We start from the raw sequence: 22,695 nt of genomic DNA on the forward strand, positions 1-22,695 counted from the left end.
ATGTGGAACAGATGCATATTAACCTTCACCCAGAATATGCATTCTAATTAGTTGTGGGAAAGTCATTGCACATGGTTGAGAGCTTATTTTTAAACACAAATGGTTGTGATGTATGTTCACCTAATTAAAGCAGACTAAACTGAAAACGTATATATAATCTATGGTAAATTGGTTCTCAGAATGACGACATCTTGGTATTAGGCTTGTAATTACATAACACAGCAAAGTATATGGGGTTGGGCAAGGAGAAGGCGTGGTCTCACACCAGAGCTTGTTGAAGTTGAAGTCAATGCCAAACCTAAGATTCAACTTCAGATAAAGCAGCCTCACTACCTCATAAAGTTATATATCAATATCTGGTATCCAGCACAGATAGAAAGGGCCACAAGTTTGTGCTTCCTTGTATAACTAAGATTAGTAAATAGGAGAACTGTTTCTGCAAGTTCCTTGCGGGGATGGCCTTTTATTGTTTCCTGTCCTTGTTATCACCATCCCAACTCTTATCCTGCTACCAGTTTCTGTTTGGACCCCCACCACATTTTTCCAGTTCTCATCACCTCGTCTGTCCTTGCCCTGCCTTCAGCTTTATCCTATACTTCTACAGCTTCTCCAGTTCCTCTTCTGCCTATAGGTTACTACCCATGGTCTGTCCATTCACCCAAAGTCAGGAATTTGGACTTCAGATATCACTTTACCTATTTTATAAGCCATTTGGACACTGTCTGGTCCTATGATCTAGATTCTGGCATGAAAAGCCTGGCTTGATATCAGTACTTATTGACTTTGGATCCCAATCTAGATCAAGCTTGCCTACTGCTAGTCCTGCTCCTGGCACAGCTGCCCATGCACTCTCATCCATGAGGACAAAAGTGCAGATTCTGAGCAGAATTTGCCTGGCAGCATCGAGAGATTGTACCAGGCACCAAAGGGGAGAGTGGAAGGAAAAGCCAAGGAAGGAGATTTTCACTACGGTTATTCCCACCACAGAACACACTTCTGTTCTCCCGTTTGTCAATCACCCCAGAGCTCTCATGTGTGTATGGGAGGAAGAGGAATCACACCCAAGTTTCATGAAGAAAAACCAGTAGCGACAACAACCCTCCTATTTGTATGCATGTAGTATATAAACGGAATGCAGCAAATCAGAACAGAGGCCTCCAGGTGTCAGTCCCAGCCAGCATGGCTAATGGTCAGAGATGATGGGAGTTGTAGTCCAACATTATCTGAAGTGGCACAGGTTCCTCGTCCCTGCAATAAACCCTTCTGCTGAAAACAGCTCATGTATGCAAGTTCATTCCGCGATACATTTTTCTTCAAGTTACACCATAGAAACCAACAAAGGACAGCAATGTTGGTGTCATGCTTTTCTCCTGAACAATGCAATCAACTGCTTATCAAGGTTAAGATAAAAAACCAATCATTTATTTTCTTTATAAATGGAAAACATGTGCAAGCCATTTTTTAAAGCCCTGCTTTCTGTTTAGAATGTTGGTTACTTGTTTTTGTAGGAAGTGTATAGTTCATTAAGGAAAGTGCTAAGATGTTTGTTTTGAACTGTGAACTATGGGAAGAATTTGCAACAAAGCCAAACCAGGCTTTTGCTGAAAAGTGGCATGGAACAGTAAATATGAAGGGTCAACAAGCCACTAATAACTGTAGATTGCTAATCTTGACACCTGTCAGTTGACAAAGTGCTACTGTAATGCGGGCTGCATCAAATACTAGCAACCCTGCTAGCTGAGAAGTATTTTCCTAACAGCAGTGGAAGGGGAAGTGGTACAGTATAAGTAACTCACCACTGTTACCTAGCTCAAACTGTTCAGTATTCGTAACTGTTTATCTACAGCATCATAAAACACAGTGCCCACATATTTCCTATACTGGGAGCCATTCTATGGCATGAGGTGATAGACTGAAGTGCCACAACTTTAGATACTGATTTCCAAGGATATCTCATCCAAATCACACAAGATCTCATGCAGCTTGAGAGATCTCACAAAATTTCAGTGAGATCTTGCCAGAAATCAGTGTCAAGTCAGCAGCGGAGCAGGCATCACAGCAGAGTGGGGCAGCACTTCCTGTTTACCCAAAGTGATGAAATGGGACACGCCTCCCCTGTTTGGAACCAGTGCAGCTTGACAGGTCCAGAAGTAACAGGCCCCAAGGAACTGACCCTCAATAACCCCGATGGCAGCATTAAGCACCACTTGTAGTTTTTCCAGCTCTCTTCCATAGTAGTGTCATGCAGATCACAGTCCAACCTGAATGTGTCCAAAACGTGTGGAAGTGGATGAATCTGCCTTCTCCAGGAAAGACCACAGTTGGTACACCAGCCAAAGCTGTGCAAATGTGCTCCAGGCCACAGCTGCCATCTGAGAATCCAGACGTAAGGAGATGAGGAACCTTAAAACATGTGTACCTATCTTCCAGAGGGAGTGCTAACCTATCCAGAATAGGAGAAGTACCTATCATCATGTGGACTTTCCTGCACCTGTCTAGTATGGATTAAGTCTTAGTTTCTTAGCCAGGCATAGGCGAACTTGGCCCTCCAGATGTTTTGGGACTACAACTCCCATCATCCCTAGCTAACAGGACCAGTGGTCAGGGGTGATGGGAGTTGCAGTCCCAAAACATCTGGTGTGCCGAGTTTGCCTATGCCTGTTCTTAGCCCACATCCAGCCCATCACAGTCTCCACACACCAATTCAGGGTCTTCACTCCCTCCCTGAAATCTGGTAGAAAAGAAAAACAAGGCTTGGTGTCATCCACATATTAAAGATACGTGCACACACCAAAAGCATGGATGACGCTTCCCAGCAGTTTCATGTAGATGCTGACAGTGGCGTAGCGTGGGTTGTCAGCACCCGGGGCAAGGCAAGTAATTTGCGCCCCCTAACCCGTGGATATGCGCCCCCTAACCCCCAGATTTTGCGCCCGGTGCGGCCAGCCCCCCTGCACCCCCCACGCTACGCCACTGGATGCTGAAGAGCACGGAGGACAAGATGGAACTTTTCTGGATTTCATAGGCCAAAAGCCAAGGACTGCCACCTTGTGGAACCTGCCCTCTGGGGAGGTCCCAAACCAGCATAAAACAGTGCCATCCAACCTCAGTACAACTTAGCTGTCCAGAAGGATTCCAGGATCAATGGTACTGAAAGCTGCTGAGATGTCTAACAGACACAACGGGACTGAATACCCACTGTCCAGTGAACAGCATAGATCATCTACTGTGGTAGCCAAGACAGTATCTATCCTGAACCTCAATCACACAGAGAGCCTCCACAAAGTGGCAATGCTCCCCATTGCAGAAGTGTACTTTTAGTCATGCAAGGGGCCAGGAAGAGTCATGCAGCCCCAACAGAGAGGGGCTAAACTGCTCAGCCCCACAGCTCTGCTCTTCTGGCACTACCACCCAAAGAGGGCTTCTGCTACCACACAATGAAAAATGCTCCATAGTATTTTGAAAAAAGTAGCAGTAAGTGGATGCACAGAGGACATATGGTGATTCTGTGCAGATTTAAGCAGATGAATTGTAGAGTATGAAGGCAATAACAATACATACATACATACTCTCTCAGAATTGTTTTTGGTCTGGACTGGTGGAAGAGAATGTTTGGCCTCATCAAGGTATGTATCAGTTTCAAACTGAAACTATGTTGGTGTTCTGTCATAGGCCATAGTAACACAACAAACACAGAAAATTTGTGAGTGCATGTGTTAGGTCACTGCCTCAAATAAGAGACATTTGTTTTTTGCTGAGCCAGGTCACTCACTTCCCTACACATACAAAAAAGTATGTGTATATTTTGAAAGAACTTCGAATTTTCTTATGATAAAAGAGAACAGTCTCGTAGCACCTTAAAGACTAACAAGTTTATTATAGCACAACAAAGTGGATGGAATTCCATGAAAGCTTATACCACAGTCAAGTTGTTAAGTCTTTATATGGTGCCACAATAATTTTTGTTCTTTTTGCAAAGACCAACATGGTTATCCACTGGAAGTTTGATTTCAGCGCAGCCTCTCTCAGTTTATGAATTTTATTTTATTTTTTACAAAACCCTTCTAGAGTAGGAGGCCAATTGATCAAAACAATTACTTGCATTTCAAAAACTTTTGGAAGCTACAAGATTTTGGATCATCAAGTACAAGGATGTGCTAACTTCAATCTTGTGTTGTCTACATATTTGTTTGCTAGAATTCCTGTGACCCACTGAGGTGTTTAGATTTATGAAGTCAGAGTGCACACTGGGAATCCATATTCTCCTATACCCCTCACCCAAAATTAACTGTTCTCCTAGGCGTGTTTGAAGGTATCTTCAGACAGTCATAAAATGAATGGAATCACATAGGTGGTGTTTTGTCAGGTCATAGCCTCACTTCCAATATAAAATTATAAACGTAACCTTGCAAAACAACTTGCACTTATGTGTGGGCATCCATAGATCATGGTCCTTGCTCTTGGCAAAAGTTAATACCCAGAATATAGAATTCAGCAGCCAGGTTGCTCACCAGGGCAAGGCGGTTTGAGGATATGACACCAATCCTGGCCCAACTGCAAAAACGTTGCTCTCCAATCAGGCCTTTGGCTGATTGAACAATCTATGGCTTTTAAAATGTGTGCTGCCAGAGGGTGCTTTTAGTTTTTTGTTATTATGTTGCTTATTTTGTGTTTTTATGTTGCAAACTGCCCTGTGATCTTGAGGTGAGCGGCAGTATATACATTTAATAAATTTAATAATACGTATTTACAGAATTCAGCTGTAACATTTGCTAGGCGAGCTTCAGCCGTCAACTGAAGAAAATAGTGGCTTCTTTACATATGGCTTACTATAATGATTTCTAAGTCACACAACTCAGTGTGGAAAGATCAGAGAAGCGCATTTTTTTATGCTGGGCAACGTGGAATATTTTCTGGTGATGCAAATCCTGTTGATGTAACTTTTGGGGCTGTGAAAAGCCACCATCACTCCTAAATACACTCAAATGGCATGGAAAGCAATGATGTCACATTCTGTGCATGGTATCATTTTCCACGGGAATAATGTTACAAAACTGGCCCACACCATGTGTCAACAGCATTGCAAAGGATGAAAACCACAAATGCTGACAGAAAATCAGCTGTTCCAAAAGATGAACACACCAGTTCATTTCTCTTTCTTTTTGAATGGGGAAATCAACATTGCGTGTTGCTTCATCTGAACATTCTTAGGTGTCACCCAAAATCTAGTAGAGCTTATTGATTTAAACTTACAAAACATGGTGCAAAGCCTCGCATCATATGTCACATACACTAATGTCTTCTTACCTAAAATCTAGTCTCTAAGCAAGCAGTCTCAGCACCCTTGATAGTAACGCACCCCTTTCCTCAATGTCCTCCTCACCACTGAAAGCAACAAAATAGTCACCAGTCTCCACATCAAACCCACTGATGCACACACCTACCTATACTGGCAATCCTGTCATCTTAAAACATATAAAGAAAAACACTGCCTACAGCCTGGCTCTCCGGATCAAACACATTTGCAACAACAAAAAATAAATCAGGTGCCACCCACTTATGCACATTTCACTTATGTGGGGGGGCCTGGAATGTACCCCCCTTAAGTGGGGAGTTGCCTGTATATGTTCATGGTATCTGAACTGGTGGTAACTTCCCAGGAACAAGACCTCGGGGTCATAGTAATTATGTGATACTGGACTAGATGAGCTATTGGCCTGATCTAGCAGGTTTTTTATTATGTGCCTAGATGCAAATCCCACTCTCTTCAATGAGGCTTATTCTCAGGTGCATAGAGGCTGCAGGCCTGCAGTCAACATTATAGCAAATAGCTCAGTGAAGATGTTGACCCAGTGTGAAAAAGACAAATTCCATGCAAGGGATAATTAGCAAAGGGATTTACAGTGGTACCTCGGGTTACAGATGCTTCAGCTTACAGACTCTGCTAACCCAGAAATAGCGTTTCAGGTTAAGAACTTTGCTTCAGGATGAGAACAGAAATTGTGCTCCGGCGGCACAGCAGCAGCAGGAGGCACCATTAGCTAAAGTGGTGCTTCAGGTTAAGAACAGTTTCAGGTTAAGTACGGACCTCCGGAACAAATTAAGTACTTAACCCGAGGTACCACTGTAATATAAAACTGCTGCTATCACAATACCATTACATAACTCTCGGATGCAAGAGAACCTGTGTACAGTTTTAGTCACCTCACCTCAAAAAGGCTACTGCAGAGTTCAGGCAAGGGCAACGCAAGTGATCAAGGTGATGGAGCAACTTTAGTGTAAAGGAAACTGCTTCCCACAGCCACTGCGAGAACAGGATGATGGACTAGATAAGCCTTTGGCTTGATTCAGCAGGCTTTTGCGTTCCTTCCCATCTCTAAGAAAGCAGGAGTGGCAAGGAGCTACAGTGGTACCTCGGGTTAAGAACTTAATTCGTTCTGGAGGTCTGTTCTTAACATGAAACCATTCTTAACCTGAGGGTACCACTTTAGCTAATGGGGCCACTCGCTGCTGCTGCACTGCCGCCACACAATTTCTGTTCTCATCCTGAAGCAAATTTCTTAACCTGAGGTACTATTTCTGGGTTAGCGGAGTCTGGAACCTGAAGCGTCTGTAACCTGAGGTACCACTGTATATTCAATTAACAATAATTCATTTCCAAGGGCTTTAGTGCAGGCAAAATATTTATTTCTGAAAGGATATTGATTTGTTAAAAGTAAAAAAAAAAAGTTTACTGATCTGATTAGGCTTCTAATCCTGCGCACACTTATTTGAGTTCTGTGGGACTTACTTGTGAGTAAATATGCATAAATAATATGCATGTGGAGGCAACAAGACAGTAATTGAAGGAAGGGTTCTCCCCAGATATAATGACCTCCAACTTTACATTAAAAGCATACATGCAACCAAATTTCCAAAATCCAGCTCAGAGTTTTATGTACTCTATTGGTTTAAAAATGTGGATACGGATAAGGGCAAGTCAGGCAGGGGGGAGAAATAATATCTGGGAGAGCGCCAAGCATCTGTGTTGAAGAGGATCAAAGGCTGAGGCTGTCTGAGACTTTAGTAGACACAGCTCACACTTTTGAAACCTTTTTTTGCACAACCCTGAGGGCTAGAAACTCACTGATGTTGAAGAAATTAAAGCAGAGGTGCAATGCAATGATGGAACCCCTGGGCAGCTGGCTCTGTCAGCTACCCTGTTAATGTGGATATGGCCATAATCATCTGCAACTTACTTTATACAACAGGAACAAAATGAATGTAATCTGATTGATCACAACCCAGCTCATTTCAACTGTATGCATCATTCTCAGGCACCAACTTCCTCTGAAATGCCTGGTTGCAATTTATTTTACCAGGTTAAGAATGCAAAGATATGATTCTTACAACCTCTCATTTTACCATATTGTGCAATTTATCTTTCCAACAACCAGCACTGTTATTCCCATTTTACAAATGGGAAGCTGTGGCTTGAGAATAATAACTTGCACCAGGAGGACTATCCAATGGTCTTGGTAGAGAAGGGATTAGAACTGTTACTCTCAGATTAAATAATCTCTACCCTGAATGGCACTGGCAACAAACTCTTGTGACGTAATAATCTTGCCTCAGCCAATAAAATCCTAAGGCCATGGTTACAGCTGGCTTCACTTATAGTACATGCTTACCATGGGGAGATATTAACTCAGAGAAATACTAGTCATTTATCATACCTAAAGCTATTCTGAAATATTCTTCTAATAATTACACTTGTCATAGGCAAAAATGAATAAATATCTCAGGTGTGTTGTTTTCAAAAATTGTAAGAGGGGGGTATAACAAAAACTTGATGATTTTACTGAAAATACCTTCACATCTCCAGGTGTTTTAAATATGTTCTCCACCCAAAGCAGAGCACGTATTTTATTCATCCTCAGGTTGAAACCCAGCAGATCTTCACACAGTATTTTAGTTATGTGACATATGCTTCAGAGTGAGTTATCTTGGTATTGCATCTGAAAGCAACAGCCACTGGCGAGCAATCCCAATAGCTCATAATGAAGTCAGTTTACATATGTAATCTCACCATTTCATCTGAAACGTACATACAAAAGCTTCCTCTGTAACCCATCTGAAAATAATTGCACATAGCACAATGTTAGACTAATCAACTTTGCATCTGAAAACAAGTGTAAACAAATTTTGATACCTGCAGTCTGTATATGACTAATCACTATTTCTGAAGGAGATAAATGATAACAGAACTGCCATTCGCTCAGCTCATGAGCACATTTCACATTGTGTCTAAAAATAAGTGTCTTGTTTGCCATTAGCCCCAAGCATTGCAAGTTTTATACTGGCAAAAACAAACGAAGAAGAGAAAAACCTCAAAGACAGTCATCTAGTCCAGGCATGTCCAACAGGTAGATCACTGGCTGTTCCTAGTAGATCTCTGGCCCCTCAACTTTGCCTTTCCAAAAAAAAAATTAAAAATAAAGAAAGCTCAACAACTTTGGCTTCCTAAAAAAAGCCAATAACTTTGGTCCATCCAACGACAATGGGTAGATCACTGCCAGTTTTTTTATACTGAGTAGATCGCAGCCGACTGGGAGTTGGACATCCCTGATCTAGTCCAACTCCCTACACTGCTGGAATCTCAGCTATATCATACATGGCAGATGGCCATCCAACCACTGCTAGGAAGGAGAGTCCATCCCCTCTCTTGGGAGTCTGTTCCATTGTCAAATGGCTCTTACTATGACTGTTTAAAGTAGCAGCATAGTGTTTTAAATGTATGGTGTGAATGTTGCTTGGGCCTTTGATAAAAGTGCACCTGAGCACCCAGGACAGTGGTAGGCCCATGTACTCAAATATGGTTCTGCTCCATTCACACACAAAGCAGGAAAGAGTGAAGGGTGTGATCTCATAGAATCATAGAACTGTAGAGATAGCAGGGACTGGAGGGACATCAAGTCAAACCCTGCAATGCAGGAATCTCAACTAAAGCATCCATGACAGGTGGCCACACACCTGTCCATTTAAAGTGCAAAAGGACTGCACAGGTTCTGGGAGGTACTAACCCTTCCTTGTTTTTCTTTCGACCAGGCTCACCTCCAGAGCCCAGCTCTGAGAAAGCTTACAGAAGGGGAACTGACTGCATGGAGGGGGGTGGGAAAAGGTTCAGCAAAAAACACACACACACACCTTTTCTGGTTTAAATCACACTCTACCACACCCTGCGTTACATGTGATAGGGGCAGGTCCACATCTGTCATCACCCACATGGCTTGACCTTTAGTACTGTATAAAAGCTCTCCTCCTATTTTTCTATAGTTTGCTCCTATTCATCTCTCTACTTCAGCCCTTTTCTGATCTCTCCTCCACTGGCTCGCTCATTCACACCTTCTGCCATGCTTCTCCCTAGGCAGTTTCAGCAACTTAGCCATCAGGCTGTTTCTCCTTGTTTTAAAACCTACTTCTTCTGCAAAGCCTTTTCTTTGACAATTATCATCTCATCTCTTTATGCAATGTTTGGAAGGGTTAAAATCAGCAGCAGGGTCCAACGAGACAAGGCAGGAGATCTGTGATTGGATTTCCTGCATTGAAAAAACAAAGCCCAAACTGGGTCTTGGTTCTGGAGCCATGTGAAGGCCTTTCCATCACTGGTCCCTGAAGGTGCTACCTGCTCTACAGGGGGAACAGCATCTTCAGGATAGGAAGGAAATGGATTTAGATTGGTGAAAGGGACCAGAGCACAATACCCAATATTCTACCCACCCCCAGCTATTGGTGATGTGCAGAAGACCACATCACAGACCACATCTAGTTTGAGCCTCCTCTGACCCGGTGGAAACAGCACACTAAACTACTGGTAGATTAACAGAAGACAGACAAATGTAAACATGGTTGTATGCAACACATAACCTGGACGTGAGAAAGCAGAGGAAAGTGAGTGGAATAAGTAAAGGCCTTGTTCACATGGCACATTTAACCACAGGTACAAACATGGTTTTGTGTGAACATGCCGCCTGCTTCTTCATGCTGCTGAAAAGTTCTCATTCTGCTCCCTCCCCTACTTCCACCCAAGAAACAAGCTTGGCTTGACTTGATTTCCAAACCCAGGCCTGTGGTTTGTTTCTCCCCCCTCAAAAGACCTTGAGCAATAACCAAGGTTTGTTCTTAGCTTATTACTCAAGGTTTGTTTAGAGAGAAATAAACCACAAGCACAGGTTCGGTTGTTATCATGGCAAGTCAGACTCTGGCTTGCTCCCTGGTGGTGTAGCAGCAGTAAAAGCTGGGGGGAGCACCAACAGAACTTTTCAGGAACATGCATCAGAATGCTGCACATTCACACTAAACCATTGCTTGTTTTCAACTATAGTTTAATGTGCCATGCAAACAAGGCCTCTCCTTTCCTCCTCTTTCTCAGGCCCAAATTATACGTTACATGAAAGCATGTTTACATTTGCTACAAGGTGCTACAAGACTCTTTTTGTTGTTTTTGCTGCAGCACTAACACAGTTGTCCTTCTGGAAATTGAGACACGTTTAGGAGTGGTTTAGCCCTTACTGGGTCTGTCCCCCCAAAAACGAGATATTTCCCTTGACAATCACCATCAAGGATGCTTTGTTTTGGAGATCCAGCAACTTTTCAAAAGCAAAGGTTTGTGCTACTACATGCTCCCTGCTCCTAGTACTGGGATGCAGTCACCTATTTATTTATAATCATGATTGCACTATCCTTACACCCACAGAGCAATGAGCAACTAACAAGATACGATTGGAGGGAACATGAAATCACCAATATGGGGCAGGGTGAGGTGGGATGATGCAAAAACTGGGGTTGTGGTAGGGTTGCCAGTTGTGCAACTGCCATTGTGACTTGATCTACTGTAGACATTAAAAGGTAAAGGTAAAGGTACCCCTGCCCGTACGGGCCAGTCTTGACAGACTCTGGGGTTGTGCGCCCATCTCACTCAAGAGGCCAGGGGCCAGCGCTGTCCGGAGACACTTCCGGGTCACGTGGCCAGCGTGACATCGCTGCTCTGGCGAGCCAGAGCCGCACACGGAAACGCCGTTTACCTTCCCGCTGGTAAGCGGTCCCTATTTATCTACTTGCACCCGGAGGTGCTTTCGAACTGCTAGGTTGGCAGGCGCTGGGACCGAGCAGCGGGAGCGCACCCCGCCGCAGGGATTCGAACCGCCGACCTTTCGATCGGCAAGTCCTAGGTGCTGAGGCTTTAACCCACAGCGCCACCTGTGTCCTACTGTAGACATTAGCAGGTGATATAACACTTCTCCTCTTGATTGTGTGAAGTAGGAGGCTGTTGAGAACGTTGGTATATTTGATTTGAGGGAGGGTACTTATTTAACTTACTTACAAAAGTCTATACCTGTGCCTCAAAAGTTTACAAAGCGCAAAGAGTCTTTCCTTAAGAATAAGGCTTAGAACTTTAATGATGATGGGATACCTGCCAATTCTAAAATTAGATATGCTAATGATTGCACCTAATTTGCACAGTAAGTGATGGGCAGGGTTTTTAAATTTCATTTAAAGCATAATCCTGTGGTTGTTTACTTGTAAGTCAGTCCCACGGAGCTCAAGGAGGACAGCACCCAGGTTCAGTGGCTATAGGATTGTATGCAGCCTTAAACCTTTAAAATAGGGTCACGTCACTTACTTATTTTTGTCCCTTCTTGTATGGTTTTAACAACAGCCTAAGACAGAGGCTGTGCACACATTACAAGCTTACAATGCAGCTTGGTTGTTTTTTATCTAAAATTTTTATCAAAGCTAGTTTGGGGAAAATGCATGAAAACACAGTATTTCATAAGAAACAACAGGACAGATAAAAGACAGATATAGATTGTGGTAAAGTCATGTATATACTGCTTCACAAGCCAGTGGTGGGACACGCATTGGATGCAGAGCAAACAGGAGTGCGTAAACAGCCACAGACATCCAACTAGTGAAGCTTTCCCCATCATTTTGTCTTCATGCCAGACCACACACATTTGGTATGCAAGCAAAATTGCCTCTCACTCTTTCAGCGTTTTTAAAAAATTATTTGTGCTTTCTTATACTGTTGGGCAGTGTTGTTGTTGTTTTTAAAATGTTTATTGCAAGCCACCTGGACAATACAAAATGTTAAAAACCTGGAATATAGGTTAGCCATAATGTTTTCTTTGCACCGCAGTACTAATTAACTGCAAAGGAGACAATCTGCCACGTAAGGAGGAGACAAGACAGAGAGACAGACCTGCACGTACCACAGCTCAGAAAAACCACACTCACATTCCATAAAACCTGTAGTGGCTGCAAATGCCTTGCCACTACAAGTACAGTACTCTAGATCCACCTCTAAATCTACCATTCCTCGTACCAACCTTGCAGCTCTTTTTTCCCAATGCAACTTGAGTTTATTATGCTGACTCAAGCGAGAAAAGGCTAAACTGTGTTTTGCTTTCCCCAGATGCAGTAGCAACTAAACATCTGCTGCCTCAGTTGAATCTAAAAAAAATGTTTCTGTCATTTCAAAACCAAAGCTCTGCGCAGAACACGTTTACAGCTCTCACTGCCCCTCCTGTTTCTTCTCCTGGAATTTGCAACACAGCCCAACTTCCCAGAATGCCGTTCAGCTGGTTTCAGTGTGACTGATCATAATGACCTGATCCAATTATGCTGCATTTCTTTCCTTTTTGAATGCCTTAACTAACCTGTAATTTTTCCTCTCACATGCCCAAAGCTAGATGAAGCGGCCGATACACCCAAAGAATTCCTAACCTACCACTGTGGACTAGATTGGGGAGTTGACATCACCTAAAATGACTACCGGAGGGCTGTAACTAGGCTTCAGATTTAGGTTAAACAAGGCTATTCAGGTCATAAGAGAATACGGACATATAAGGTTGCCTGCCCATTAATGTACTGACACTGTAAATCAGTATATCTCTAACCACTTAAGGTCCTGGAATGTCTGCAAGAAAAGATCTCATCAATTTTAAAATGTAGCTGCAGAGGCTTAAGAGGTACTTAATGGATTTTAATGCAGTACTTCAAATAATGACTTATTGGGCTCAATGAACAGTAAACATAAGATGAGAAATTACATACTGGGCAACTTAATGTAAATTAGTTTCCATGCAGAGCCTGAGCCCAATCACAGGTCTGAGCTTGAGTTGTCTCCTCCACCAGGACTGGGAAACTTTTTTTTGGCTCAGCGGGCTGTATCTGTATCTGTTACCACACCTGAGGGCCAACTTTGACAATCCACCTGTCAGTCACCTCACATCATTTTGACATCAGATGAAGGCTTGAAGTCACCTCTCACCAGCTCATGTGCAGCCAATTCAGTTTCATCTCTATGATGTCAGGTGGGCATGGTTTGAGGAAAACTGCCTCACAGGCCCAAGTGGGACCTGTGCTGGGACAGACTGGGCTCATTAGCCTGCTGATGTCAGTGGACGTTCAGTGACTATGGTTAGATTATAGTCCAAGTACAGGGTAGTCAACTTGGTGCACTCCAGACTCTGCTGGACTCCAGCTCCCATCAGCCCCAATCACTGGTTATGCTGGCTGGGGCTGATGGGAGTTGGAGTCTGACAACATCTGGAGATCATCATGTTGGCTAGGCCTGCCCTAGGGTGTGATTCACATCCCTTGGCACCTACCTAGATGAACAGTTAATTTACTGACAATTAACCTTCACTGAAATTACTTTTCGTTTATCATCTTGAGACCATCAAAACAAAGATCCATGTAGCCCAGCATTGCATTTTCAACAGAATCCTACTTTACCTTTACCTTTTTTTCTTTTTCTTTTACCTTTCAACAGAATCTGGCAGATGCTTTTGACAAATCCCTTGCATCTGGATCTTAGAGATAAACTATCTCTGAACACAGAGGTTTCATTTAACTATCGTGGATAATACCCATTGATATATTTCTCTTTCATAAATTAGGAAAATCCCCTAAAGCAAGGTTGGGGAACATTTTCCAGCCTGAGGGCCACATTAATTTCTGGGCAACTTTCCAAGGGCCAGTAGTGGGTGGGGCCAAGGGCAAAAGTGGGAGAGGCAATTAATGCAATTTTTACCTTTGTAATTTCTACTCACACCCTTCTAACCTCCATCCAGACAAGCAAGAATTATTATTGGAGTTCAAGGGTTAATTTTACAGTGTGAATCAGGGCTGTGTTCTCGCCCCAACTCTTTTTAGCACATTCTTTTCCCCCCGTTGTTCTCACATGGCTTCAGCTTGACTGCAGATGATGTGTACATCCATTCAAAGAGTGACAGGGGTCTGTTAAGCCTAGCACGTCTCCATGCCAGGACGAAAGTGTGGCAGTTCCTTATCCATTAGATGTTTTTTGCAGATGACGCAGCCTTGACAGTATATTCCAAGGAAGCTCTACAGAGACTCATCAACCATTTTGCCCAAGCTTGCAGGAAGTTCAGCTTTACCACCAGCCTGACGAAGACCAACGTCCTGGGTCAGGACTAACACACCATGCATCAGCATTAGTGGCCACACATTTGTGGTGGTAGACGATTTTGTCTATCTGGACTCCACCATTACTAGCAACCTTTCAATTGACCCTGAACTTGACAAGTGTATTGTTAAGGCAGCTATGGCAATGGCTCGCCTCTCCAAAAGGGTATGGGAGAATGTGATGCTAATGATCAATACCAAGATGAAGGACTATCAGACTTGTGTGTTGAGCATACTGCTTTATGGAAGTGAGTTGTGGGCAATTTACACCCACCAGGAGTGACATCTCAATGTCTTCTGTATGCGCTGCATCAGGCAAACTTTGGGCTTCATACAGCAAGATAGAGACTCAAACAAAGATGTGCTCTTCTGAAATATGCTCTGAGTCCTGTAGTGATTTCATGCTCTTTATTGCAGCTTGTAAAACAGTGATTGAATTGCCCCCTCAAATCTCAGGCTTTTATATACCGTACATTATTTACACAATGAGTCCCGTCTGATTGGCTGATTCTGCTTCCCTCCTGGAGCCTGATTGGTCTTTTCCTGCAAGCCAATCAGTTGTTGCATTCTAGGATCCTACTTGCCTATTGTTCTAGGATCCAAGCTTAGTACATAACATCTTCCAAGTCCACATTCCCAATATGTCCACACTCCTGTCTGTGACATCTACACTGGCTTCATCATGTCCACAGAATGGAAGATGGCAGGATGCCCAAGGATGTGCTTTATGGGGAGCTGGCTTCAGGCACCAGGCCCACCGGAAGACCTACTCTGTGTTATAAAGATGTCTGTGAAGGCTTGCAACATTAACCCCACCACGTGGGAATCCCTTGCAAACAATTGCAGTGCCTGGAGACAGACAGTCAGGTCATGTATCCACAGGAATGACCAGAGGAGAAATGACTGTTGGGAGGAGCACAGAGAGAGAAGAAACACCATGGTGCATCTGTAACAGCAAAACTGGATGCCTTCATCTGCCATGCCTGCCATAAAATCTGTTTCTCCTGTATTGGTCTCTACTGCCACAGCAGGGGCTGTAACTCTCCAATGGTTTGCCTTTACCACTGAAGGCACAAAGGTTTATTCTAGTCAGACAATAACAATTGGGGTACAAATCAGGGCCATTGAGGAGTATGGCCTAGGAAGGTGGGTAGTGGCTTGGGGGTTGTTCCAAAGGCCAGATAGAGAAACCTGGTGAGGTGCATTCAGCTCCCAGTCTTGAGATTCCCCACTCCTGCATCAAAGTGATATGACACATCATAGTCTGTACAGGAATACTGCGTTAGATACAGACCCTGTTCCAACCAGTTGTAACTTGTGAAGTGGTTCTTAATTTAGGCTACCAAAGACTGCACATGTGCCTGGCTACAGTATAAACAGTGGAATGAATTGCCTATGATATGAGAGGTGCCCAGGGTGTTTCATACTAGCACAGACCTACTTACATTGGTATGCTGGCAATGCAATCAAGGTATGAAATGAATCTAACTCCACCACCCTGTTAACATGCCTGTGTCAATCCCTCTGCACTCAGGTGAGAAATCAATACCCTCGCTCCCATACTACACAAACCATAATGATGGAGGAATAAACTGGAGTACTGATTTCAGGATTACAATTTCCAGGCAATATAAAGCAACAGCAATAAAGCAACAACAATAACGAACGAGGAGGAGCCTTCTGCAATGAGAACTGAACATGTAAAGGCTGCTTTACATGGAGGTCCACACTAAATGTGATGATGGCAGATCCATGTGTTATCCACACACATGTTATTGCCACCTATGGCTTATTTAGCACTCTGCAGAAAGGCTCCCCCAAGGAGATTTCAGATCTGATGCTAGACTAGTTGGGAGAAAATCACTCTGAGGACAGATGGCTGCAAAGATTCCAGAGTATTCACCAGACTTTTTAATCTCTAAGTCAGGCCTCCACTATGAACTGCCTGCATTATGGGGAGGGCCATAGCTTAGTGGTAAAGCACACACTTTGCACGGAAAAGGTCTCTGCTGATGAAAATAATGAACTCTGCACATGGTCAGGCAAACTTCATAAATGCCAGGGCTAATCACATAAGTTCAAATTCAATTCTGTTGATAAAAGACAATTGGTTTGCATCAAGTGATCTCAAGTGACACTGGTGACCTATAATGTTTGACATAGTAATTTGTAACAACAAAGCTAGAAAAAGCTGAAGAAAGCTTTCCACTCCTTCATCATGTACATTCCTGCAAGTGTAAATGTTATGCTCTAATTATTAGGGATGCATGAAATGTAAGAGCCAATCTAATTATCCTGCATGAAAAAGATTCCTCCTCCAGAGGAACAACTCAGCCGTTGAGCCTCTCAGAAGAAGTTGATAGAAGCCCTGGTTTAGGGGAGCAGGACAGTGACAAAAGAAATGGCTCAAATAAATAACACACCCAAATCCTGGTGGTTATGACAGCATTAGCGTCACACTGGGGGGAAATGTGCATTCCACCAATATTTAAGTATGACTGATTTCCCTCCACCCCCAAAAAGACTAAAACCTAATACATTGCACAATGGTAACATAATGTCTTACACAAACCTAGCTACATAGTCGTTTTCAGACTTGTTTAATTCAGAGCTAATTATCCACAGCAATAACCCTTGGCATGTAGTGTTGATAGATTCTAGACAAAATTTACCTTTTGCTTTTCACAACCCCAGAAAAGAAAATCCAAAACTATACAAATCTGGGAATGTTTATGAAAACAACTGCTCTACTGAGACTTACCAATGGTAGTCTTGAGAGCCTATTTTCTCTTGATGGAGAACTAATAGGAACAGCTTCTTAAGATGGCATTCCACTTGCTTTGAAATCTAACAAACTAGCTCAAGAGAATAGGCAGATTTGAAAACAAGGTGCAGCTGATGTTGACTCGAAGCAGGAGGATGGGAGGAAGGGCCCAAGACTGACAGCTCAATTTGCCTTTCCCAGCTCCCCATGCAGATTAGTTGGAAACACTCAAGCAGATCACATGGCTGGTACAAACTAAAAAGGCAGTAAAGCCACAGCATCAATTTAAATACCATCCAAGGTATTCAGATTTTCTCTCTGGAGCTGCTGCATGTCTTTCACAATCCCTCCTGCAATTCTTTCCTCCTCCCTACTTGCCCCCCTCAATTTTAAAAGCTGGCTTTCTTTTCACTTTGTGCTTTTCCCACTCTTTTATTTTTAGATTGTCAATTTAATACAGTGGCTTGCAGAGGCTGCATGACACCAGCAAATGTAACTGGATCCCGAGTCCCCGAGTGCCAGGAATTGTGGCCTCGACAGCATGCTGCTGAGGGCACCAACTTGAAAGCACGGGGAAAAACAAAAGCATTGACAACCTCCATTTTACATCTAGGCCTAGAGAGAAAGAGATCAGGATCAGTAGAGAGAAAATATCTCTAGATGAAAGAGTGACCTTAGGATTTGCTGTGGAAGAGAGAAAAAGAGTTCCAGTAGCACCAATCCATGTATGCTGAGTATTGGAACTTGCACACACATTTATTTGTTGCTATAATTTTAATGTGGTTACTTTTCTTTACTTCTCTTTTAAATCTTGGAATTTTGATACGGTATTTCATTGATTTTATGTAAACCACCTTGGAATGTATACACCTTAAAAGGCAAGCTAGAAATGGGTTTATTTTACCAGACCAGCAGGAATGAAGTTGCAGACAAAGGATGCTGCAAGTCTCCTAATCATGGCATCTTTAGAAGATGGGGGTGACACAGAGGCTGTGGGGTTGCCGGAGCTTCACATCCATCAACTGCCCGAAAGGACAATGGAAGAAAGCAGTTTGGAGGATACATAGCAGGGTGGGGAGTCTATTTAACCCCAAGGGTCACATTTCCTTCTGGACAACCTTCCAAGGGCCACATGCAAATTTTATAACTGGAAATTTTACCTTGGTTCAGTAGGCTAGCTTCTAGGAATAGTCACATGCCCCTTTCTGTTCTCCATCCAGGCAAGCTCAGAATTCAAGGGCACTTTCCAGCTAGTCAAAAACATCCAGAGTGCAAAGCAGGGGCAAGGATGGGTGTGGCCTGGAAATAGTGGGTGTGGCCTACAGTTCTGAGGTCCAGACAGGCCTGGAAGAGGGCTGCATTTGGCCCCCGGAACCTGCGGTTCCTCATCCCTGGCAAGGCAGTTAAAAGCAATTCAAGGTTGCTTTTTCCATCATCACTAGTTCAGGGCAGCAATGATCAGATGAACAGAGAGATACCAGGATGTAGGACTTGCAGCAGACCAGAGCAAGTCTGAGTGCATCCATGTGGCATGCTGAGGTCAATTATGCAGATATAAGGCAACGTTGCTACCCAATCTGGCACAGAAAGAACTCCAAAATCAAACCAGAATACCTTGAAAAGCATTTTAACATTCATCTGGTAGCAGAACAAAACAGGTGTATATACATTTTAATAAGGATGGTGCCAGCTAGTAATTCATCTTAGACATAGTTCTCCTGGATAGGTATAGTGGGCAGTAGCTCACTGTTGCAGTTTCTCCTACCTGAGGAAATGTAGCTGATGCAAACATAGCTGGAGATGTGTCTTTCCAACTTATCAATGGCCATGAACGAAATAAGTCTGCCAGGAAGTGCAAAATTTAGGGGCAAGGTCAAATTCTGTTCACCCAGCAATACTCATCAGGAGCTCATGGTAGAAAGAGTTCCACCAAATCTTAAAGCACCACTGACAGGAAAGGTTGTGGTCTTTGATTTCCTATGGATTCTGTGATCTTTGGATTCCTCCAGTCCTACTCCATCATTTCCTTTTCTTGTGGTGACCTATGCTCTTGGCAAACAGGTCATCTGAACTACTCACCAAAAGCAAAACCAGGCATTTTGCTCACCACCACAAACCTTCCAGATGTGAACAGGCCAAGCGCACCAGTGGGTGACCCAGCCTTGTGTATTCTGCTTGTGGTGAGTGATTCAGATGACCACAAGCAGAAGAAAAGAAGAAGCAGATGGTGTGAATTGGCCCTAATTCTTTGGGAGTTAAGCAAACCCTTCTTTAAATGTTTTGGCTGACATTATCTCTTTTCCGCGGAGTGCAATCCCATTTAGAAGCCAAAGAAGAAAAACAGAAAAGCTGCTTGAGCTTCTGCTGTTATATGTCATCCCGAGCCAGAGACCTATGCACAGAGCTCCCTCATCCAGAATACCTCCTCATTAATTTCAACGAAAGGAGCCATGCAGAGGGATTAGTTCACATCGATTTCTGGATCAAAATGATAAAGGCACACAGAAGACAGATACACACAGAAGACAGAATCAGGATGACCGTAACAGATTGGAGAACGGGGCCCAAACTAACAAAATGAATTTCAATATGGACAAATGGTTCTACGCTTGGGCAAGGAAGAACCAGCTGCACAAATTTAAGAGGGGGAACACATGGCTTGCCAAGTAGTACATGTGAAAAGGATCTAGGGATCTTAGTAGTGTGATGCAACAGCAAAAAAAAGCTAATGCTACTCTAGGCTGTATCAACAGAACTATAGTGTCCAAATCATGAGAAGTAATAGTACTGCTCTAGTCTGCCTTGGTCAGACCACACTTGGAATACTGTGCCCAGTTCTGGGTGCCACAATTTAAGAAGGATATTGACATGTTGGAATGTGCTCAGAGGAGGGCAACCAAGGTGAGCAAGGGTCTGGAAAACAAGCCTTATGAGAAACAGTTGAGGGAGTCGGGTTTGTTTAGCCTCAAAAAGAGGAGAGTGAGAGGAGATATGATAGCCATATTCCAATATCTAAAGGGCTTTCACGTGGAGGATAGAACAAGCTTGTTTTCTCCTGCTCTGGAGGCTAGGGCCCAAACCAAGGCATACAAGTTACAAGAAAGGAGATTCCAACTAAACATCAGGAATAATTTTCTGACAGTAAAAGCTGTTTGACAGTGGGACAGAGGTTGGATGGCCATCTGTCATGTATGCTTTAGTTGAGATTCCTACATTGCAGGGGGTTGGACCAGATGACCCTTGGGGTCTCTTCGAACTATAATGCTATGATTCTATGTTCAAGGGAGACCATGCACTTGTTTTTTCTATGTAGTCCATACACAATCTAAATCTATTGCGTAGTTTTTGCACTTCTTGAGAAACTGGTTTCATTCTGAAAATAAAAGCTCATTGCAGATTGATTCTGCATTACCCTTAGTTGTGATTCCTGTATTCCAAGGGGCTGGATTAGATGACCCTTGGTGTCCCTTCCAACTCGATGATTCTATGTGTGTGTCCATCTGAAAACAGATGTAGGTGGTCCCAGCAATGGGGGGTAGGGAGGAGTCCACACCTGCCCAATGACACTGTGGGTGGCCATAGACCAAGACTACAGTCACCACTTCCTTCTTAATTCACTTGTGACATGTGCCAGGAGGCAAAAGGCATGGATAACCTCATCAAGGGAAAGGTTTTCAAATGTGTTATCAAGTAACTACACTCACCCTCGTGGATGAATCTAGATTGAAAGCAGCATGCTGAGGACAAGCACAAATGAGTCCAGACTGAGAAAAACTACATTTTTGGCTACAAATGGGTTAGTGTGTACGCAGCCAAAATATGACTTCTAAAATGAACGATTCATTACACCTCTGCTCATAAATATCACAGTGTGGTAAATTGATGAGTGAAGCGGACACCCACAAAGCCTGTAAACACTGGATATGTAAATATTTATAATTATAGTGAATCTTGCTCACTGGTGTAAACACCAGCTCTACTGCTATATGGCAAAGTACAAGTGTGTTTTCTTTAAGGCCCCCATTTCTATGGGCTGTGTTATCTCTTCCAATAAACAGTGCCTTGCAACTAATCTCTGTGAAAGATTGTTTCCCACACTGTCAACTCTCCTACATTTGTAAACAGATGCAAAGTTTTTCCCATAATGACTCTGCTCCTCTGTGGGCAGTGCTAAAAGTAAGAAATGGGAATTAGATGTTTTTAGGTAAAAGTGAAATCATTATTAGGATGCCAAGAGTGTTGGCTGGATAGCCTCAGTGAAAAACGCATAGGAAACGTGACCCAGGTTATACCTTTGATTAGGCTGGCTGTGTTGGTAGACGAGGACAGGGCAGGGCAAGCTTTCACGTTGGAGAGATCTCTCCTATTTTAAAAGCTGTCATCCGAGATCCTTTATCCCTTCTCCGTTTAACGGCTAGACTCGCAGGCTCCGATCTAGATATAGTTTCACATAAATGCAGTCTGAGACAGTGGTTAAGAATGCATATTCTTATTTATTTATAATATTTGTATTCTGCCTTTTCAGATTCAAGACAGTTTCCATAAAAACACAGTAACATTTAGAGCTATCTTTAAAACAAGAAGCAATTAGAACAAAATAATCCAGTTTAGTAACTGAAACATAGTAATGCAGAAAACCCCCACTACCAGTCTACAAAAGCCACCAAGAATAACTACAGCCCCTTTAAAAGGTCACAAAGGGCATCTGCACTATACATTGAAACAAGTATCATACCACTTTAAACAGACGTGGCTTGCCTCTAAAAACCCTGAGAACTTATTATTCTGGTTCAGACAGCTTTTTCCAGCAACCAGAGCCTCATGAGGTATATTATGAGCAAGAACTGCTAGGTAAGCTCGAGCATCTCTGTCTGCCTAAATCAGAATGGCTGTCAAGCCACAGCCAACTGGCCTGTTGCATTTTTCTTGCAGTGTACAGTAGTCCAATCCAATGCATGCTTACACAGAAGTCTGTTCCACAGAGCTTAGTCATGCAGGGGTCAGCAAACTTTTTCAGCAGAGGACCGGTCCACTGTCCCTCAGACCTTGTGGTGGGGCAGACTATATTTTTTTGGGGAAATGAACAAATTCCTATGCCCCACAAATAACCCAGAGATGTATTTTAAATAAAAGGACACATTCTGCTCATGTAAAAACACGCTGATTCCCAGACTGTCCATGGGCTGGATTTAGAAGGTGATTGGGCCGGATCCAGCCCCCAGGCCTTAGTTTGCCTACCCATGGCTTAGTGGGTCTGTACTACATGCAAAGGACTACAGCATAGGTCTTATTTTGGACCATGGGCATGTAATTCAGTGTAGCCACTGTGAGCCATAGGCTGAGAAGCCTTTGGTTCAAATTTTGCTCGGTAGCCTTAAGCAAGCCACACTTTCTCAGTCTGACCTGTCAATTTGTGTTCAATAGAGATAATAATACCGCCCCAAAGGGCTGTTGTATGG

At 43.2% G+C, this 22,695-nt stretch overlaps 1 protein-coding gene across 3 annotated transcripts in view; it reads right to left on the bottom strand.

Moving 5' to 3' along the window:
- Nucleotides 1-17,390, bottom strand: part of RAF1 (Raf-1 proto-oncogene, serine/threonine kinase) — a 67,757-nt gene extending 50,367 nt beyond the window's left edge. For all 3 annotated transcript variants that reach the window (XM_081898232.1, XM_081898242.1, XM_081898237.1), the window contains exon 1: nt 17,234-17,390. The gene's annotated coding sequence lies outside the window, so the exon portion shown is untranslated. The remainder of the gene's footprint in view (nt 1-17,233) is intronic.
- Between the last annotated feature and the right edge of the window lie 5,305 nt (nt 17,391-22,695).

The sequence above is a fragment of the Podarcis melisellensis genome, assembly GCF_964234715.1.
Source record: "Podarcis melisellensis genome assembly, chromosome: 2".
In the NCBI taxonomy this organism is placed as follows: Eukaryota; Metazoa; Chordata; class Lepidosauria; order Squamata; family Lacertidae; genus Podarcis; species Podarcis melisellensis.